This window comes from Parus major, chromosome 2 (assembly GCF_001522545.3).
Source record: "Parus major isolate Abel chromosome 2, Parus_major1.1, whole genome shotgun sequence".
In the NCBI taxonomy this organism is placed as follows: domain Eukaryota; kingdom Metazoa; phylum Chordata; class Aves; order Passeriformes; family Paridae; genus Parus; species Parus major.
This window is the reverse complement of record NC_031769.1, coordinates 34,033,222-34,053,611: the sequence shown is the minus strand read 5'-3', so window position 1 is coordinate 34,053,611 and position 20,390 is coordinate 34,033,222. Positions and strand designations below refer to the sequence as shown.

The 20,390-nt window shown below is 41.2% G+C and overlaps 1 protein-coding gene across 3 annotated transcripts in view; it reads right to left on the bottom strand.

Annotated features, from left to right (window-relative positions):
- CREB5 (cAMP responsive element binding protein 5) overlaps positions 1-20,390 on the bottom strand; it is a 214,558-nt gene that overhangs the window by 14,073 nt on the left and 180,095 nt on the right. The gene's annotated exons all lie outside the window — the stretch shown is intronic.

Genomic DNA, 20,390 nt, shown 5'->3' with positions numbered 1-20,390 from the left:
CTGTGAGCTGTACTGGCATATTACTGAAATTGCTGGCATCCTTCATGAGTGTGCCAAAGGTAGAGCTTCACAGATGCCAGCTAGGAGAAGAGTTTCTTCCAAACCCATAGAAACCTCCTTCACATCCATGGTTCCGCTTCTTGCTCAACACAGAACATTATCTACAGGCAGCCACCCAAGCCCTCTTTAACTCCATTTTCAAAGAAGTCAATTGATTTACTCTGACTAGTGCAAGTAATTAGCAGAAAATGTTAAGATAAAAAAGAAAGGAAGGAGGTACATAGTATCACTTGATGCCAGACCAGCACCATTTGAATAACCCATCAACTACCTCCTAATTCATTATCAAGCCAGAGGATAGAATGAATAGCAGAGAGCTCATCTGTAGGAGATGTCACCATAGGACAGTCAGTAAAAAAATGCAGTGGCAGGAGGCAGAGAGATGAATGGTAGGAGGCACAGAAGTGAGCCTTTCCCCACAGCAGTATCTACCAGTGGGTCACAGATGATTGTCAGAAGATCCTATAAGCCAGTGTGACAAAAAATGCCAGCACAGGAACAATGGACAGGCTGAACTGCATCTTTAAAGCAAAAAGAGTGACTTCCAGGATACTCAGAACCTATAGATGGGGATTTCAGTCTATTTTGTTTTGAAATAACATCTGTCTGTTGCAACACTGTGAAGGTAAAGGCTTCTGTTTTCAAAGCTGTTACTGTATTGTATTTGTACAACTGTGAGTGAGAAATAAACAAATTCTTAAGAGGAAAAAATAAAAGAAAAATAGAAGAAAAAACAAAAGAAGGTTGTGGAAGGCAAAAAGAAGTAACATTCAATTCAAATGTCATCCTCAAGTTTTTGTATACATGTGCTTTTTCAGACTTCATGAAGGTCATTTTACTGAGACACTCTTAATAGACCTATTAATCTAAATTTGGTGACTTCTTTCACTAATGATCAACTGTCTGACCAAGACTTAAAAAAAAAAGATATATTTGCAAAACACATCTCAGTTTGCAAGAATGAAGTCTAGACTAATGTCTTTTAAGAAGTTTCCTTTAAAAAGTCTATCAACCCAAAACTACATGGTGTCATCACACTGGTGATCTTCTAATAGAGATCAAAGGTGACAGTGCCAGTGGGGTTAAGTACCTCCTTCTCTACCTCTAAAGTCAGAACAGAGGGCAATCTAGTATCACTAGCAATAACCCATTCTGGGCATCAAATGGAGGACTGGAGCAGCTGTTGTCCTTAAGGTTCCTGAATTCCAGTGCCACCATGGTTACTGCAAGCAGCTCCTCAAAAGGCTCAGAATAACTGGTGTTACCCAGGAGCGTACTAGGAAATATGGAGGGAAATGCATTAATAAGTCAAGTCTTTGTGTCACGTTTCTTCAACACTCACTGAAACATTTTTCATGGAGCTGAGCCACCATGCATGTCTAAGACAAAGCACCAACAAAAACTGTTGTAACTTTGTTTTCTAAATCTAAATGCAAAATAACCAAGCTCTCATTAGCCAGCAGTTTTATGTGACAAATACCTTACAAAATCTACCATGTCTGTTTGTCAAAGGCCTCTGAAGCTGAACTACAGTATGTCTTCTAAACTGCAGACTTTCAAAGCAAAAAAAAAAAAAAAAAAGAAGAAAAAACTTAATCTGTGGATAAACTTTTTTTTTCAGCTGTAAAAACTGAGGCTTACTAGTGTGGTGCAACTTCAAGGGGAATAAATTATTTTGTTTTCTTTCTGTAGCCCTTCTACCACATCCATTTATTTGAGACAACAAATCAAGAGAGACAGTGAGAGGTCTGACATGCAGCTGGTTTCAGTCAATAGGGGTCATTTCCATTTGGTCTGTGTATTTTACAAGCTCCTTGTTCACTGTTCCCAATGGGAGGGTGGGCCAGCTGCCCTGGATCCCAGTCCTGGTAAGAAACCAGCTCTCTACATCATCCTGTCCCAGGGCAGCAGCCATTGCCTCCCTTTAACTTCATGCTTAGATCAGCTCCGCAGCAGCAAGAGCCCTGTCCATGCCCACATCTGGAGCAGCCTTAATCTTCCAATAACCAGTCACTGCTGCCCATCAGAAACATTCAGGGAACGATAAACTTTTTTTTTTTTTGTTTGGTCTTCAGTGAGATCAATTGTTTTTGATATTTTACTTAGAGCAGAGGGAGGGAAAATCACCAGATTGGTATAAACTCTTTGCACTGAGTATGTGTAGCGCTCGAAGGGCAGGCGGCAGTTTTGTTATTGTTTCTTTTATGTGTGTTAATTGCAAGCAGCTGTTTTAGTTTAGTGTCAAATAAAATATGATGGCATAAAAATTGAGCTTATTGGACTGACGACACCACCAAATCCCCTCTAGAATGAAATGGTAACTCAAGATCCAATTCTGCGGCCGTTCAGTTTTTTCAGGAACTGTGTGACTGACTTCACCAGAGCCTGCGGGAACCTGGGATTTTGCAAATTGGGACTGAAACAGAAGACTTGTTACTCAGACCTGCTTTCACCTAAACATAAAATATCTGCTAACCTCATACCAGTGATTTTTAGGGCACAATCCCTTTTTTCTCCCTTTTTTAAGGCAATTAAAAAAAATATCCACCAAGCCAACAGGAAATGGAGGTCCTCATCTTTACTGACTTTTGGGCCTTACTGATTATTTTTATTATTCTGTCAAAGTAATGTAGTGGCCAACATCAGTTATAGCTAATTTCCACTCAGTCACGACATTTCAGTAAACAACCATGAGTGACACAGCAAGAGAAATCTTTCACAGAGGACAGCCTGCTTTGCCTCTAATAAAGTGAATAAATAAAATTCCCTTTTGATCCTACAGGATGTCAGAAGCACTTATACTGTCATCTTTGATGCTGAGGAGGAAACAGAAACAGTGGATATTGGTGCTTCACAGGTATGAGCGTTGTGTTCCCTGTACAAAACAGGCTCCTTGTGGCAATGCCCCTAACTGACACATTTACTCTGAAGCTACCCCACTGAATGCCAAATGAAGGTAACAACTCAAAGAAGTTATCCTTGTACCTGGAGTATTGTGGGTTTTTTGAAACAAGAGAGTATTCACAGTGTTTCCTCCATCTGACATCATAATGCAGTTAATTGCTTGATGATTCCTTTTATCAACATGGATCCTAACTTATACACTGAACATCTTTGGACAAACCCCAAATCTGCCAAAAATAGCCTTGAAGCATTTGAGATCCTTAATGAAAAACAGTATCAGCTTCTCTAACACTTTTGCTGTTCTGGATTTTGCTGCTTTCTAATTTTCCTCAGTTGCAACATGTATTTTAAAGTTGGCTTGGTTTTTGCCCTACCTTTCTTTCTCAAAAATTGTTAGTGAAAACCAGACAGCATTTTTTAAGTTTGTTAAAAGAAGGAAAAAAACCCACCAAACTGTAAATTTGGAGGTTGCTTTTCCCACATTTAAAAATGCAAATAATTTTTTGGGTTTCACAGGTGTATTAATACTTAAAATATTTAATCAATATTTATAACATTTATATAATGTTATCTTTAAAACAGGCATATTATATGCCATAATCTGTATATGACTATAAAATACAACTTTCTCCCATTCATATCTCAATGGAGAAATGACAACAATATTCAATTTAACAAGTGCTCTGTGCTTGTATCAAACAGTAAGCTATTATAACACTATGCTGAATTTTAGGTTAGGACAGAAATGGAATGCTGGTTTTGAATAGGATTGAATTGTTCCAAATAAATATGCATTGTTGCACTCAGAAAAAAAGCTCTCTTCCCTTCTGGTCTGGATGCCCAAATCCCACTAAATTAGAAAGAGACAAGACCAGCTGCAGTATCTAGTTAATCTGGTATATTCTTATCAGGAGATTATATCAGACCCTGGAAGGCACATGAAATATGATCTCAAAGATATTTTCTTGCACTAGTTACTGTGATTCTAGTCCCTATTATACAAGGGTTTAATCAGTTCCCCACAGGGGACAGAAGAGTCTAGAGAGGGGAAATCAGAAAGGATTACAGACATCAAGCATCACCACGCATCTGCAATTCAGTAGCAACCTCACGGTAATGATCTTGATTAGCCAAACTTCATGGCAAGCATACCGTTGACTTCAGTGTCACTAATATTGTTTTCTCATCTGCAACAGTCAAGCTTGCCTTTTAACTCTAAGCACCATACCCAAAATGAGTATACAGAGTTAAGCCAGTGACAGCTGGCTGTCAGAACTTCACCCAGCACATTTCAGAGCATCACACCGAATTTTATCCTTTCCTTTAACTATGACTGCGACAAGAGAACTTAGCATAAATGTCACCCAGGTCTTCTACAGTTGGCTGCTGACAAGCATTTCACAGTGTAAATAACAGAAACCACTCTTTGCAAATGTTCCACTTCCATTCATAAAAGTAAATTGGAAGCAAATCATCTCCACTCAATAAATGAACTGCAGATACTTATGAACACATTTCAGAGACTGACAATTAGAACGTCTCTGATGCCACATTAAATGCTTTCTCCTACATTTCTTGTGCAGTAAAACACAGTCCTGCCTATTGATGAAAGGAGGAGTATAAGATGTGTGAGAAGGACATGAAATCCAGAACTGAAGTGACACCTTACACTAATGTAAAGAGTAAAGCGGGATACATTTAATTCACAACTCGCCAGTAAACAGTGCCAAACTGCTAATCTTCAAATTATTCTCAGGCTGTTTGGCAAATCTGAATTATACTTTCCCCTTCTTTTGTGCTTTGTTCCCTACTTAGGTCGGATTTTGTAACAACATGAACAATGGATCGTCACCCAGCCTTCAGTGCAGCTCAGCCTCTAATAAAAACAACAAATTTTCTCCCTTGTATTTCCAAATGCAAACTGAATTAAACTTCAGCGGAAAGCAGTGAGAATCAACTGCAAGCTATCAAAGCAGCAATAAAACTAATAGACACCACGCTGCTCAAGGACGGGTCAGCTGCAAGAGCTGCTCCAGCGTCCCTGAGCTCGGGGCACGGGGGAGCTCTGAGCAGCCAGGCTGCCCGCTGACATCAGCCCCGGTGACGGACGACTCTCCACATGACTGCCAGTTTTAAATAATCCAGTGCAGGTCGAAGCCAGGGTGGCCCAAGGGTATTCTGTCGGAACTGCCATTTTCTGGTGATGGCATTTCATTGAGAACAGCCACGGCTCCAGGGACAGCAGAAAACTTATGTGAGTTTACATCCCAGCTCTGCCCAGCAATTTCCTTCTGCTCCTCTCAGAACACCTTGCAAGAGAGAACAGTACCAGTATCCTTGTGCAATGTACCACCTTTTTAAGGATTAGTAAAAGACTAAAGTCTCTGTTCCTATTCTACGTAAATTTTTCATGAACAAGTAAATTATAATCAAGGCAGAAAATACACTGAAAGAATGGTTTATATTTCTCACCATATACTATTTCTTGCATGAATCATTTCTCAAATCAGTATTAAACAACTGGATTTGATTTTCACAGGAGTCAGGAAGTGTAAAGTTCAAAAAATCAAACCCCTAATTCCCACCAAGTCTAAGTCAATCCCTCCATGTGTATTCATGAAAAGGGATATTTAATTATATAATCACACAAAAGATACCAAAGTGATTTATTACTGGCAAATGGTGTCATACAATTTCAACATACAATACCAATGGAAGGATCCAAAAAATACAACCAACTTCTGACTGATTTCCCCACTGTGTGCCAGAGTCCAAAAGAAAATCAGCTACTTAGCTGCTACCTACCCCTGGAGAGGCCAGTTTCTGACAGAAAAATGCCTGACACTTGGGGATTAATTACCTGCCTGCTGGTTTTGTCTGGGACAGAAGTAATTTTCTTCACAGTAGCCAGTATGGGGCTGTGTTTTGGATTTGTGCTGAACACAGTGTTGATTACACACCACAACATTTTTGTTTTTTCTGAACAGGGCTTGCACAGGGTCAAGGCCTTTTCTGCTTCTTGTCCTGCCCCACCAGCCAGCAGGATGGGGCTGCACAGGAACCTGCAAGGGGACACAGCTGGGACAGCTGATCCCAACTGACCGAAGGGATGTTCCGTGCCATTTGATGTCCTGCTCAGGATATAAAGTGAGGGGAAGTAGAAGGAAGAGGGAGATGCTCAGAATGATGATATTATCTTCCCAAGTCACCATTATGGTTGATGGGGCCCTGCTTTCCTGGAGATGGCTGAACACCTGCCTGCTCATGGAAGTGAATGAATTCCTTGTTTTGCTTTGCCTCTGTGTGTCTCTTGCTTTACCTATTAAACTGTCCTTGTCTCAATTAATGCATTTTCTCAGCTCTATCCTTCTGAATCAATCGCCCATTCCACCAAGAGAAAGTGAGCTGGCAGCTTTGTGGGGCTGAGTTGCAAGCTATCAGTAGGCAGGCACATATCAAATCACTATTCTAATTCTCAAAATAGTCAGTCTTTGGTTTACTTAGTCCTCCACATTAACCTATGGGCTATTCCCATGCATGCTATGCTGTCACCTGTGGAAAACACAGAAAAAGGAGGTGGCAATTAAATCACTCAGTGTTAATTACACTCTGTAAGACACTATGAAAACTTAAGGAGCTTAAGGGGCTTAAGGGAGCCTGTGTCTGAATTGCTCGTCTTCATGTTCTGTTCTCTGAGATCCATTTTAAAGCTCATTTCCAAGGTGAGGGACCTTAGAGTTTTTTCTTCACACTGGACATAAAGCACTTTTAGCAATGTTTCTGGCAGAGAGGTTGAGGCTCAGGTCTTCCTCATTCCTGCAAGCAGATGCTCTAAATTTCTAAAATCATGTTTCCATGTTCCAGGACAATGCAAGTGGAAAGTGTTTGTACACTGCTTACATTGCTATATCTCTGAATATGTTGCCTGAGAACACAAGAAACATTTATGATTGTATTAAATGAGAAAAGTGGGAATTGATTTCAGAGGAAGTTGGGGGATTTCCTATACAAGCCAGATATAGAGCAAATCCTCAAATCGGGGCACTCTAACACTGCAAGGAACGCTAGGTTTGTGTGTTTTAATCTGTACTCAGAGATCAGATGGGATTAGCACTGCAAAAATTTCTCCCCACAGACTACTGCTCTGAAACCTTGAGACCCCTTAATGTGTACTTCAGCTTTTTGATGACAATGCAAATTGCTTACCTTCCTTTTCCCTCTCAGGAGCATAAAACACACACCAAGAACACAAGAAGGGCAGGTCTAAAGTCTTTGCTATCAGAAGATCTCTGAACTTTCATCACCCACCTCTCACTAAGGCTGATTATGATTAAGTCATTCATATTTAAAGAAAAATGCCATCCAAGTACATAAAACTTGGGGTTTTATTTTTTTCCTTTGCTGGTGTGATTTTTTGAATACTCGTTTTTCCTGGATTAAACCCAGCACATTTAAAGGGCAACTAGCAAGCCAGAAATTGGATACATGTGCACTTAAAAGTCCTTTGATTTCATCCCAGATGTGCAGTGCTCAAGGGCACACACACACAGACACACACACACACACACACACACACACACACAGCACAGAGGACATGATCTGGTCTGTAGATTTTGTTTCAAGATTATACCAACCAGACTCTGAAATGTAAAACTGAAGCCCTGACCACTTACAGCCATTAGAGATCCCAGGGCTCTCTGTGAAAGAGTATTGATGTTCATTAGCCCCTTGGCCTGACTGAAAAATTCACCACAGGTAATTAGACATTGTCTCATTACCATGCAGTTTTAGGTGAAGTTATTTTTCTTCTTAATTTCTAAAGGTAAGTGATTCCTGAAATATTTTAAAGCATTCATGGATTATTTTATTTTTTTTTTTTCTGAAGAAATGACTAGAATATAAAGTCCAGTACAGGGACATATAACATGAGAGAGTTCTTACAGGTTATTTCACATTTTTTAAAGCTTTATTTCTTCATCTAACCCAAAAGAATGAAAATAGCATTTTAATTCAGCAGACAGCTTTTGATTATCTAGTAGTGAAAACATAATGTCTAGTGGCTTTTTAAATACATGCACTCCAGTAAAGCATATAGCAGGTAGATACAAACCATAAAAGGTGTGAACAGGTTAATATAGTGTCCATTTTCACTGTTATAAAAGAAATAAAATTTATGCAGAGAGTTGTACAAATGGGTATCATGAATATTCAGCACAGAACACATCGGTGTTGGTAAGAACTGTCCTATTATGGCCCTGTGTAAGGTCTCTTATGCCCTTCCAGGTTTCCCCATGTTGTCCCCCTGACTGCATCCCTCAAGCTGCTGCCCTCCACCGTGCCCTTTTTGTTCTCCAGCAGCAATGCCATCCCCCTTTGTTCATAGACAGCTCAAGTTGCTGCCTTGTTTTTCACCACCTCACATGTATCAGCTGCTTTCAAACAGTGTTGTCTTGGGTCAGAAGCATTGAATTTCAAAGCCACTTGGGGCTCCAGGAACAGCAACATCTCAACCCCCTACCAGATACCAGCTGCCTACTCTATCAGTGCCACAAGGTTTTTTAATACACTTTAGGACAGTTACAGTGTGAAACAAGAGAGAAAAAGAATGAAGCCTTCAACCATTCTTCTTTTATTGGAGTTGGTGATTTACACTAATGGGTTTTACTTTGTGTTTGAAAGGACTAGGAATGCATCCTCACACACCCCCCATGGTTCAGTTGACAAGCAATGACTTAGTAAAATGCAATATATTAGTAGATCATTCTCTTGCATGTGGCATGTTTACTCTTTGGCAATGCTACTTTTCAGAGCATTGTGTCAGAGCAAACCAAAACACCACCTTCCCCAGCAAAGGGAAGGATGCTGCTTGCTTGGTAAGCCATTGAATCAACCTGTCATTTCTGGACAGCTGGATTTGGCTTTCCCTTGGCATGTATCACAGGATACAAAACAAATTTGCACAGGTCAGGGGCCTGGCTAGACCCACAGTTGCAGCGGCTGTCACACAAGCAGGATTTCCTTTCCAGCACCAACTGACAGGTACAGCATATCCTGCTTTGCTTCATTGTGGACTCTTCCCTGTTCCTCTTGTCAGTGGAAAGAGGGCATAAATAACCATATAACACCAAATTCCTGGAAGAACCGGCCTGTCTGGAGACAGATAAGAGCAGAGTCCATAAAGCAACCTGCACCCTGAGGCAGGTAGAACACCATGTGTTGGGTGAGCACCAGCCTGGGAATGGGCTGATTCTAGAACCAGACATCTCCTCACCTACCTGAAGTATGCCAGCATCCTGGGAAGAGACAATTCCTGCACAGCAGTTATCTGTCTGTGCTCGCTGTCCTTCACAGCACAAATGAGTCTTCCGAGAAGCACGACAGGCATCTAGCTGCTCCTGCTATTACCCTACCTTCCTTTTTAAAATATTTCTTGTGTACTTCTCCTGAGTGAGAGAGAAAGGCATAAATACCGTCTTGTTTAACACATCTTCCTGTCTCCTCTCCCTGCCTTGCAGACAGCATTATACATCTTCCTGACACCACCATTGTCTGATTCATTTGACATATGCACCAGAAAAAAAAAATGTCACGTTCTGAACAAGAACATAACACTGTGATCTCATTCCCATCTCAGTCTCTGCAGCACCTCCCATTTCTTGCTATTTTAGAAAAGGAAGGACTGGGAAGCTTTTCCAGCTTGCTTACTGGGAAACTTACAGAGGAGATGTGGTAATGGGAAACCAGACCAGCAAAGGCACACAAGCACTTTGACAAGCATGTTGGCAATCAAGGTAATGCCACAGAAAGTTCAGCTATTTACATCCTACTTAAGAGTCTGAAGCAGTGAAATCTTTATCGTCTTCTGTTACTTTGGAATACTGAAGAACACAGATATTTCCAATAGGGAACGCCACTTTGAGAGGTGATGGCAGGGACATTCTGACTGCATGATGAAAATCACTGACTCCTTCTGTTTCATCATTTTCCTCTCTTTTGAAACAAAAAAGTCTCAGGTATTACTCACGTCTGACACCAAAGGTTACGATGAAGTTCCCCCTTTTGTGTGGCACACCATCAAGACAGTGTAAGGCATCCTGATGCCTTATCTCATAGAATCATAGTACTGTAGACCATATGTATTGGAAGGGACCTTCATAGATTGTCTAGTCCAGCCCCCTGCAATAAGCAGGGATATCTACCACTTCTCAGGGTGTTCCACCATTCTCAACATAATCTTCAAATCTTCTTCCTGCTATCTGGTCTAAATCTATCCTTTTTTAGTTTAAAACCATTACTAGTAATACTGTCACAACAGGCTCTGCTTTAAAGTTTGTCCTGATCTTTCTTGTAGTCTCCCTTTAAGTACAGGAAGGCCACAATAAAGTCTGCCCAGAGCCTTCTCTTCTCCAGGCTGAACAGCCACATCAACCTGTCTTCACAGGAGAGGTGCTCCAGCCCCCTCATCATCTTTGTGGGCTTTGTCTGGACCAACTCCAATAGGCCCATGTCCTTCCTTGTGCTGAGGAAATCAGAGGTGCATGCAGTGCTCCAGGTGGGGTCACATGAGGGTAGAGCAGAGGGACAGAATCCTGTCCCTCGGCCTGCTGGCCATGCTGCTTTGGATGCAGCCCAGGATACAGTTGTGGCAAGTTTACATTGCCAGGTCATGTCCAGTTTTTCATTCAGCAATATCCCCATGTTCTTCCTGGCAGGGCTGCTCTCAATCCCTTCACTCCCCAGCGTGTATTGATACTGAGAGTTGTCCCAACCCAGCTGTATGACCTTGCACTTGGCCTTGTAAAACCACATGAGTTTCCCCTGGGCCCCCTTCTCGACCAAGTCCAAAGTCCCTCTGAGTGGCATCCCATGCCTCAAGTGCTTCAACTGCACCACTCAGCCTGGTGCCAGCTGCAAGCCCAACAGTGCACTTGAGCCCTCTGTCTGTGTCAGTGATGAAGATAAACAACAGCCCTCCCTGCTTGATTGCAGCCCTCATTGCCCCTCATGTGCGACTTCTGTCTCAGCCACAGAAGGTCACAGCTGAGAGATGTCTGTGCGCTGGCAGCAGAGACACAGGCAGTCTTGCCCCAAAACACATCCCTGTTCCACTTTCCCAGTGAGCCACAGGAACGTCTGCTCTGCCTACAGTCTTAATAACCCATTAGCAGCCTGGCCAAATGAGTGAACCTCTCACTGCTGCTTCTCTTTGGAGTTCTGCCAAAGGACAACAGACCAGGGGCAAGGAGGGTTGAGGCAAACCAAATCGGGTGCTTGGGTGGACAGGGGAAGGGGAAAAGGGAGAGAAGAATTGGAGAGGAAATGTTGAGGTAGATATTTTTTTCATTTTTTCCATGCAGCTAAAGCATTGGCAGATAATTTATCACACATTTTGATGGTGCTCCAGCTGGCAGGGAAAAGAGCTATCTGTTTATTAATTCAATTAGCCTGCTTATTTATCAGCAGAGGGCAAGAAGGTGCAGTCACAGGCTGGGCCAGTCTCAGACCGCCTACTGTTGGGCTGAGAGGATGACTTGGAGTGGGAACATCCTGCCCCCACCACTCTGGCCAGTGTGCTCATCACCACATTATCTCAGGCCTTCTGAGGTAAGAAAAGAAAAAAAATAAATAAATCTAACAGCATACATTAAGCACACCAGTGCATGTCCAAAGCAGGCCTACAATCAAAGGCTCACAGCTTTGATGCCATCAGTTAGTTCCATGCCCTAAAAGTATTGGTTATTCCCCATATTCTGCCCAGAATTGAATTCTTTACTTAATTAAAACAGTTGAATACACTTTTAATTTTGAATTCAACAGAGATAGTGTCCAAACCAACACCTTAATACAGCACAGGGCTGCTGAAGCAGGTAGGAGAGGGCAAGGAGTGTGCCGCCCAGGTATACAACAACATTTGTCATCTTTGAGAAAGCAACATTTGTGGAGGAGGAAGAAAACACAAGGCAGGAGAAAAGGCTGGCTTTGGAACGGCAGAGAAATATCCTGAGCTAGGAGGGCTGGAAGAGAGGTGAGGCTACTTCTTTGTTCTGCCTATCTAGGACTATGAGTTTTCTTTGCTATTTGTAAAAAAATCTCAGGCTTCTGACCATTGAAGCTCCAAATTCAGAAACTGTTGTTCAAAATGCTGCTTAGAGCTATCTGAGCTGAAGTGTTTCTAAAAACACAAGATAAGTGATAAGTCCACGGTGCTGGAGTGTGATTTCCCTACATCCTCCAGCCCTAGACCTGCAGACTGTCATTTCTATGCAACTCCAATGCTGAAATTCATAAACAGTGTTTATTTTTCTCTTGCTTCTATAAGCCATGCCGCTTCTTTTTCTGTCATACATAAACACAGTTGCAATATAGATATACTGGCTTCCAGTTTTTATGTGTCTACATAAAACCTACAAGTGGCTTCTGATTCATACAAGTCCTGCAATGCTTTGATTTAAAAATGAGACTGCTGACAAGGACAGAGGGGTCTCCTTGAGGTAAGGCTAGGACACACATGCTCTCAAATGCTCTTTCATTGCTCTTCTCATTTTGTTCCTGCACCACCAGATGTTTAAGAAAAATCAGCAATTTTTTTTTTTTTTCCTTAAAGTTTCTTTAGACTTATTCTTCTACCTTCTGAGCTCTTGCAGGATATTTCAAGGCAGGACACCGTATCTAATTAGGATGCCAATGAATGTTTCCACTGCACATGAGCTCAAAGAAGCCTCTAAAAAAAAGATTCTCTATAAATACATCTCCTCCACCCTTCAGTTTCACAGCCAGGTTTGCCTTTTGCTTCTCCTGGCTGATGATTAGTTTAATATTCTGAACCAAGATCCTGCTTGACAGATGATTCCACAACCACTGATAGTTTAGACCACCTATCAACATTTTATAAATTCTTAATTTTCTCACTGCAGCCATATTGAACAGTTTCGTGCAAATGAGGCTTATAATTACCCAGATAAATCAGTCTAAAGCAGTATTTCTTAGGATCTTTCTCAATTTTCTCCCTGGAGGATGGGATCCCATCTGCTTTGCTACATTCAGGCTAATTGAAGGGCACTGACTTTTCCAAATGGATTCATTAATTACTCTCTCCAGATTCTCTGAGGGGTTCCTCATTCAATGGGTGACACTTGGGCTGTGCTGTACCATCCACCCATGTTTAGCAATGTAGCTCTGACTCTCAGCTATGAGCTAAAGCATTTGCAGATGCGTTGGCAGGAGTGGTTCTGGCCTTTAACTGTACAGTGTTACAAAACAAATGTAATTCTGCTTCTCTTTTGCATCTAATTTAATATGCATTCAGAATCTATAAATATTGTAACTATGACTGTTTCAGTATGCTTTACTCCTTGCCATCATAAATATTAGCAGCTACCCCCAAGAAAAAAACAGAAGTTTACAGGTACTGCATTGCCAACAGCAGAAAAAGAAGGGAAACAAGCATTTGCTGCCGTATTGCAGAAAATCTGGCAGTATAATGTGAAATTAAACTATTAAATTTAAAAACAAAGCTGTCCTATATAAATCTGAGCCTTTGCTGGTTTTATTTAGTACAGCAGCAGCCTGGGTTTTCAATAAACCCACATGTAATCATATTGCTCACTCAAACATCAGGCAGACACCAAAGGAAAATAAAGACCCATCTAGCAAACATCTAATTTAGGAGAGGATTACCACCACTTAGGTGGTGGCCATCTTCAGATAGGAGCAGACAGAAGGAAACCTGCCAGCACTCGTGGAGTCTGGCTCTGCTGGAAGCTGTATCAGCGTTCCCCGATAGCGGGCACAATTTTACACTACTTAAAATATTTTATATATCCAAGTGCTGGGTTGGTTAACTCAGGTCTATGAGGCAACTGGCCTGGGAATTGGTGACACAATCTGCTGTGAGTGAACAACAAGCCATGCTTTCCAGGAATCCTCAAGCATTTTGTAAACATCAGGCCCAACTGTGGAAGTTGCCAGGCCTCTTTGCATAGGTCCATGCTGCCGCACCTCACACTGCTCTGAAGATGAAGGCAGTGTCACCAGATGTGGTGGGACACCCACTTTGCAGATGACTGAACTAAAACTCTGAGAATGCCTCAGTATCAGATAAACTCTTAGAGGCAAAGCCAGAACTTTCCTACAAACAGGCAACAGCACTGCTCCTTTCGGCTCTTTCCTGCCAATGGTATTGCAAGTCTCCAGGACGCAAAAAGGGTCAATCTTCTTGTGCCTTACTAGAGGCAGTAGCTTAAATCTAGGAACAGACAACAGAAATATAAATATATATGATTTTGCTTTAACTAGGTGCTTGGGCAGTCAATATCAAGCAAAAAAAAACTAATGATACAACTCATCTAACAAATCAGTGAATGTATAATTCTTTTCATGTAATGTGTCAAAGACATAATTATTCAGATAAACAGATGACGTACATAGGGTTGTAGGTATGAACATAGGGGTGTATGTAGGGATATACTTTGCTCTACAGTTAATAAGTTATTTCTCTTCTCTGGCATTCTTTCCTTCTTAGCTCAGCAGTTGTGCTTCCCCAAAGCTCTAACCAAGGTGGACTCCATAAGGAGCCTTTTTTTTTTTTTTTTGACAGAAAAGTTCTTTCTCACAATTTTCCCTCTGAATCACAACTTATCTTTTCTACATGGTACTCCCACTCACTCAGCAGGTAATAAATTCACTCCTTCACTGGCTGGTACAGCAAAGTAATGCACCTTCACAGAGAAAGTCTGAAGCAAGTCTGTCACCACCTGGCAGGACAGTGATTCTCAATTTCAGTGGCTGGTTGTTTGATTTTGTTTGTTTGTTTGTTTGTTTGTCTCTCCTCTTTCCCTGGTTTATAAACAACCAATCAGCAGTCAAAAAGCAATTACTAAATTGTTCACCAAAAAAAAAGTAAAGCCAAGCGAGTAGGCCACAATTTTGCTGCTAATTTGATTTTTTTCCTGCGTGGCCAGTGCTGGCAGACCAAATGCAGCAGACAGGCAGGCAGGTGGGCAGCCCCCTGCCCCTGGCAGCTGGGTGGTGGCTGCAGGACAGCCACACTGCTCCGTGTCATCTGAGAACCTGGACACGTCGGTCCGCCTGAGTCCGTGCCAGCGCTGCTGGCTAACTCCGCACCTGGTTGTGTTTGAGCTCTCAGAAGCTAGCCAGCAGTATTTTTGTTTAGGTTCACACATTTTATCACCTTTATAACAATGAAAATCTATAGCTTGAGTACTCCAGGTCTAAAGGGACCTGGGTGTCCAGGATGAATCATAAGGAACGTTTTTCAGGGAAAAGGACATTCAGTGTGTTTTGCAATGCAAGAAATCAGTCTAGACATTACCAAGTTTTAAAAAACAATATAAAAAGCAGCCCACTAAAATTTTTCTGAATTATTTTTTTAAAAAAGTTCAAAACCAGCTCCACATGCTCAAATTAATTTGCTCATCACCCCAAGACAGTGAGATAGTTTGGCCCTAACTGTGGCACTGCTACACCTTTTTAATCTGGAGCTGAGGAATATGACATATTATACACACACCAGTGAATTGTAAAGTAGTTAATTTTCTGTGCAGCTGACAGAAATGATCGATTGGCCTTACTCTTCACAAATGCCTCACCTTCTCTCTTCTCCCTCTGCTCTCCTCCCTCCCTGCTCCAGAAATGCCTCAGACCACAACATCCATCAAGTCACATAAACTGTTTTGCACATTTTCACAGGACAGCAAGCAGGGCTTCATGTTTGCTCTGTATTTCATTCTTACAGAGAGCTTGGCCCTGCACAGTTCTGAATCAGACCATAGTATTATTTCTTATCACAAGCCCTTTTCTGTTGCTGCTGCTTGAAGAACTATTGCTATTTTATTTCCCATTATATTTGAGGTGAAAGATAAAATGTAAATAGATATAGTAGCAGGTAAAACTGCCTGCTAGTTGTTTTAAATTTTTCCCAATTCTTTCCCATCAATTCTATCAGCAGTTTTTCCCGTTAAAACAGCATTCTGAAATATTTCAGTAAGATTAAGGGAAAACATCATTCATTTAGTATTTTCATTTTTTTGAAGGAGGGTCCCATATAATTTCACCAGTCTTCAAAGTCCATACTTTGAAAAGGATATTTTTCCCATTATATTCTTCTGACTGAAAACCATAGAGGCATAGATGAATGTGTTTTTCTGATCTTAAAATCACTATATTTTATGTAAGAAGTGATATGACTGAGAGCAACATATATCTAAGAGGATTTCCCCCAAAAAGGAAATAACAATATATTTTACAAGTGTTTCATTAACTGGTAAATGCTTGGGTGGACCAAATGATGTCCACTTGAACTAGACATATACTAATTTAAACTAGAATTAGAGAAATATCAGCAGCTGCTTCCAGAAGGTATGATTATTATTACTATTGGCCATGTTGATTTAAAAATAAAACTCATCTATACTAGACATACTGTGATTTATTTTTCTTTCGTCTCTTCCTCATTTTGATTCTGGGGGTTTAAATGACTGGAAAACAAATAAGAGTATACTTTGAAGTAACAAAATCTTCACCCACGATGTCAAACTGTGCAGCCCGTTTCACAGCCTGTCTGCAGCGCAGCATCTGACCTGAAGATTTGTTTCTCTCACACTGTGGCAAAATAGGATAAATTAAATATACCACAGCAGAGATACTGGAAGAATTCACTTCACGTATGCAGTTGTTGCCGTGGGACAGCTGAGTAAACAGCTTGCAAAAGTCTGTTTGAAGACTGCCAGCTAGTTACACCCATAATTTGATCTCTATTAACAAAAACAACTCAAACTGTCGCAATGCCCCAAGTTGATTACTGAGCATCTAAATTATACATTGTTGCTTGAGTAACCCTCTGCAGCAGCAGGGGCTGTGTTTTCATAACCATTCAACACTTCCCACCTTGCTGAGTAGTAGAATATCCACCAAAACCAGCAAATGCATAGGAAAAGCCGCAGAGAGGTTTTGGCAATATTATCCCATGACCGACAGAAAAATAGTTGTGTAATACTGTTCAACTCAGTGAGTCAGAATAACAAGTCTTATAAATATGTCCTTCTGAGCTGGATATAGAACAATCCAGGGAGTGAGAGTGATCTGGGAGAGGGGGAAAGTCCAGAGTAACTGTTTTTTTGCAAATAATGCCATGGTCATGTTCAAAGAGCTGGTGTTTCTGACTGATGCTCAACATCACAATGTCAACAAAGATACCTGAAAACTGAGTTACTAAACTTCAAAGTGATGTGCTGACAAAAAACGTAAGACTGCTTGGGCTGACAGCAGAATTAGAATGGAAAATAGCAGCTTGCTGGTGGCCCTCCTTCTGGAAATCTGGGAGTCCACACTGAGACTATCCAAGTGAGCTATTCCACACTAATGTGAGGGTCAAACCATCCAAAAAAGCTTGGATGAGAACTCCATGGATTCAAAGCATACTTCAAACTTAGGCCTGTTGATTCTGTTTGATTAAAAAAGGCTTCTTTTTTAATCAAATGATTAAAATGCATCAATGCAATTAAAATGCACTAATGCAACATCACACTAAATTATAGAAATAGAAATTTAGACTGAGGGAACCCAAATTTTTGTTTGTGGAAACAATATGATGGCTATTGTGCAACACAGCAGAACATACATGTACTGCAATATTTTTAGGCATCTTAATACATTTAAGTTGTGTTAGAATACATTGACATTCACTACTGTCCTTTGTAACACATAAAAAAACTCTGGAACTGAAAGTATCATGTGAGCCACATGTTGGGAATCCCTCTTTTCCATTATGGTTAACACAGCAACAGCACAAGAAATCTGTGCAAAATCTGAATGACCATCACTCTCAATATTTGTAGCAATTTCCAGTTATTTTGATGAATTGCCACTATAAAAATATATATTTTTAATAGTACTGAGTTTGATGAAGTTTTTAACTGCAAAAGGCCTGGCAAGACAGATGAAGACTTCAGAAAAAGATTTAAAAATTATGCATTCAAAGAAACATGCTCCCTCCTGTTCAAATTTTTCTTTCCACATTGTCTTAACATATTAAGAAATCTTAGCACATTAAACAGAAATTGTGCAATAATTTTGGAGATTAATGGCAAGAGTGGGAGAAGACAATGACTTTTCTCTGAGAAATTATCTGGAGGCACTTTGCCTCCAGTCTCCAATTAAAAAGAAACCACAGAACACCTTTTATCTTCCTCTATTTCAATTTCTTCCTCAAAATACTGTGCTAAAGCAGTATCCTGAAAAAAAAAACCCAACCCAAACCTAACAACCCCCCCACACGCCCCACAGGAATGAACTAGATAACGTAAGTAATCTGGGAAAGAGGCTTTACCAAGTACACAGAGTTTGAGCATGATTGTGCTTACTTCACAAAAGCTATGCCTGTGTGCATTTCCCTGAATTCTACAGACTATATGCAAGAGGTGTGGCAAACTGAACAGAATTATGCATGCCCCTTGGCATATCACTGCCAGGAGAGACAACTTTTCCAGCTAGGTTATGGTTCTTCAATACAGATGATCAACACAAGCCCAGTCCAAAGTGCCAGCAAGCATCCCAGAAATTCCACCATTCGTACGAGTGGTGTGACACAGAGGTTATACACATTTTGCAGGTCACCTTGCACATTGCTCTGATGTGGTTTTGCATTAGCATTAGAACAACAGTGTTGTCTAAAAAACAGATAGGATATGAGATAGCAAATGATCATAGTGGCATTTAGGGTGGTGAAGGAGAATGTTTTGTTGAATTTGTGTTGCCAGTGACTGCACACATAGATTGCAGAGGTGAATTGCTGCATATGTGTATGAGGGTAATTGAAATGAGTCCTTCCCTTCATGCTGGACTCAAGACTGTGCATTTGTGCACACACCCACGTGTGTGTGTGTGCACACCTTTCTCATTGTACTCCCTTTCATTTGCCCCCTTGTAAAACCCTCCTGTGCACCCCTGTTCAGGCCCTCACAGGTCCTTGGGCACCAGCTGCCACCACCTCAGCATCTCACTCTGCAGCTGCTGCAGAGCAGTTCAAGGTCACTAGGTGGACAGCAAACTGCAAGCACAGTGTGTTATTGCTACCATGGCATTTCAAGTGGAAATATCTGCGAGGTTCTTCACAAACCCAGAATTTCCATAAGGTTCACTTCCAAGTGAGTATAGAGTATACGGATGGAGAATGAAAACAACGGGGGCGCTTGGTAACGCTTATAGTTGTGAGGGCAGCAGCTGAGTGAGAGCTCAAAGAGCTGGCACAGGATCTCCTCCTCCTCCAGCACAGCAAGGAAAAGACATTACTGGAACGGGGGGCCAAAGGCGGGGATCTAACACTGTGGAGAAGCTCAGTGCTTGAAGAGTTACAAACATGCCGCCCATCAAGGGTAGGACTCTGCTGTTGGACACAGGGACTGCAGTGTATGAAATCATTAACCAAAGTTACAAAATATGGAAAATAAGGCACCAAAAAGCTGTGAGCCACCCACTCAAACCCATATGTGAAAGTATAAATCAAACGCTAACTGCCCCGCAAACTGGCAGCTGGCACTACAACATTACATACAGTGCCAGCTAAATGTTTCCTTCTATGTTTTGGGGTAACTTTGGTTCTTAAGGCAAAAGCCAAAAAAGAAAATAATTAAGAATACATGTATGAATTTTAATGTACATGTAAAATACACAATACATACTTTCATGTGAGAATACATGTACATATTTTTACTGAATTTAGAAGTGGAGACCAAGAACAAAGAAACTCTGAGAGAGTATCAATGCTACTCTACATCTATTGGCTCCCACCACTGATTTCTTGTAAAACCCTGGTGAAGAAACTAAAGGGAATCGACTTGAACATCTCTGCCAAATCTGTCCTTTCAACAGGAAGCACTTTCTGCCATTCAGTAATAAATGTTTCTTGCTGGCAAATTCAATTTTTTTACCACTTCTAGTCTCACTAGGGCTGAGAGCAGACACCTTCACCAAACTTTCAAGACAGCCTTTTATAACATCTACATAGTGTCTTCTATCGTAACAGCATTAAACCAGCAAAAACCTTTTAAGTCTGCTCTTTCCCAGTCACTGGCGAACTTTAATGAGATTCGTGGTCCAAAAGGCAAGTTTTCTTCTGTATTTCCTACTGAATATATTGGCAGAACAACAGCTGTCGTACAGTGCTAAGGCTGTCTCCCACCCACCCCCTGCTTTGGCACAGCTTGCTTGGATGCGTTGATTCATCCGTAGGAGAAGGGGAAAGCACTGGACCCACTGGCTGTAGCGCGTAGGAAGGAGGCGCGTCTGCCAGCAAATCTCTAGACTTTGATCACTCCCACTTATTTGCCTCTGTCTCCCTGCTGCACTCATTTTGCCTACAGTCATCCCACCTTGGCAAGGATGTTCGCAAAAGCTAATAAGCCAAGCAT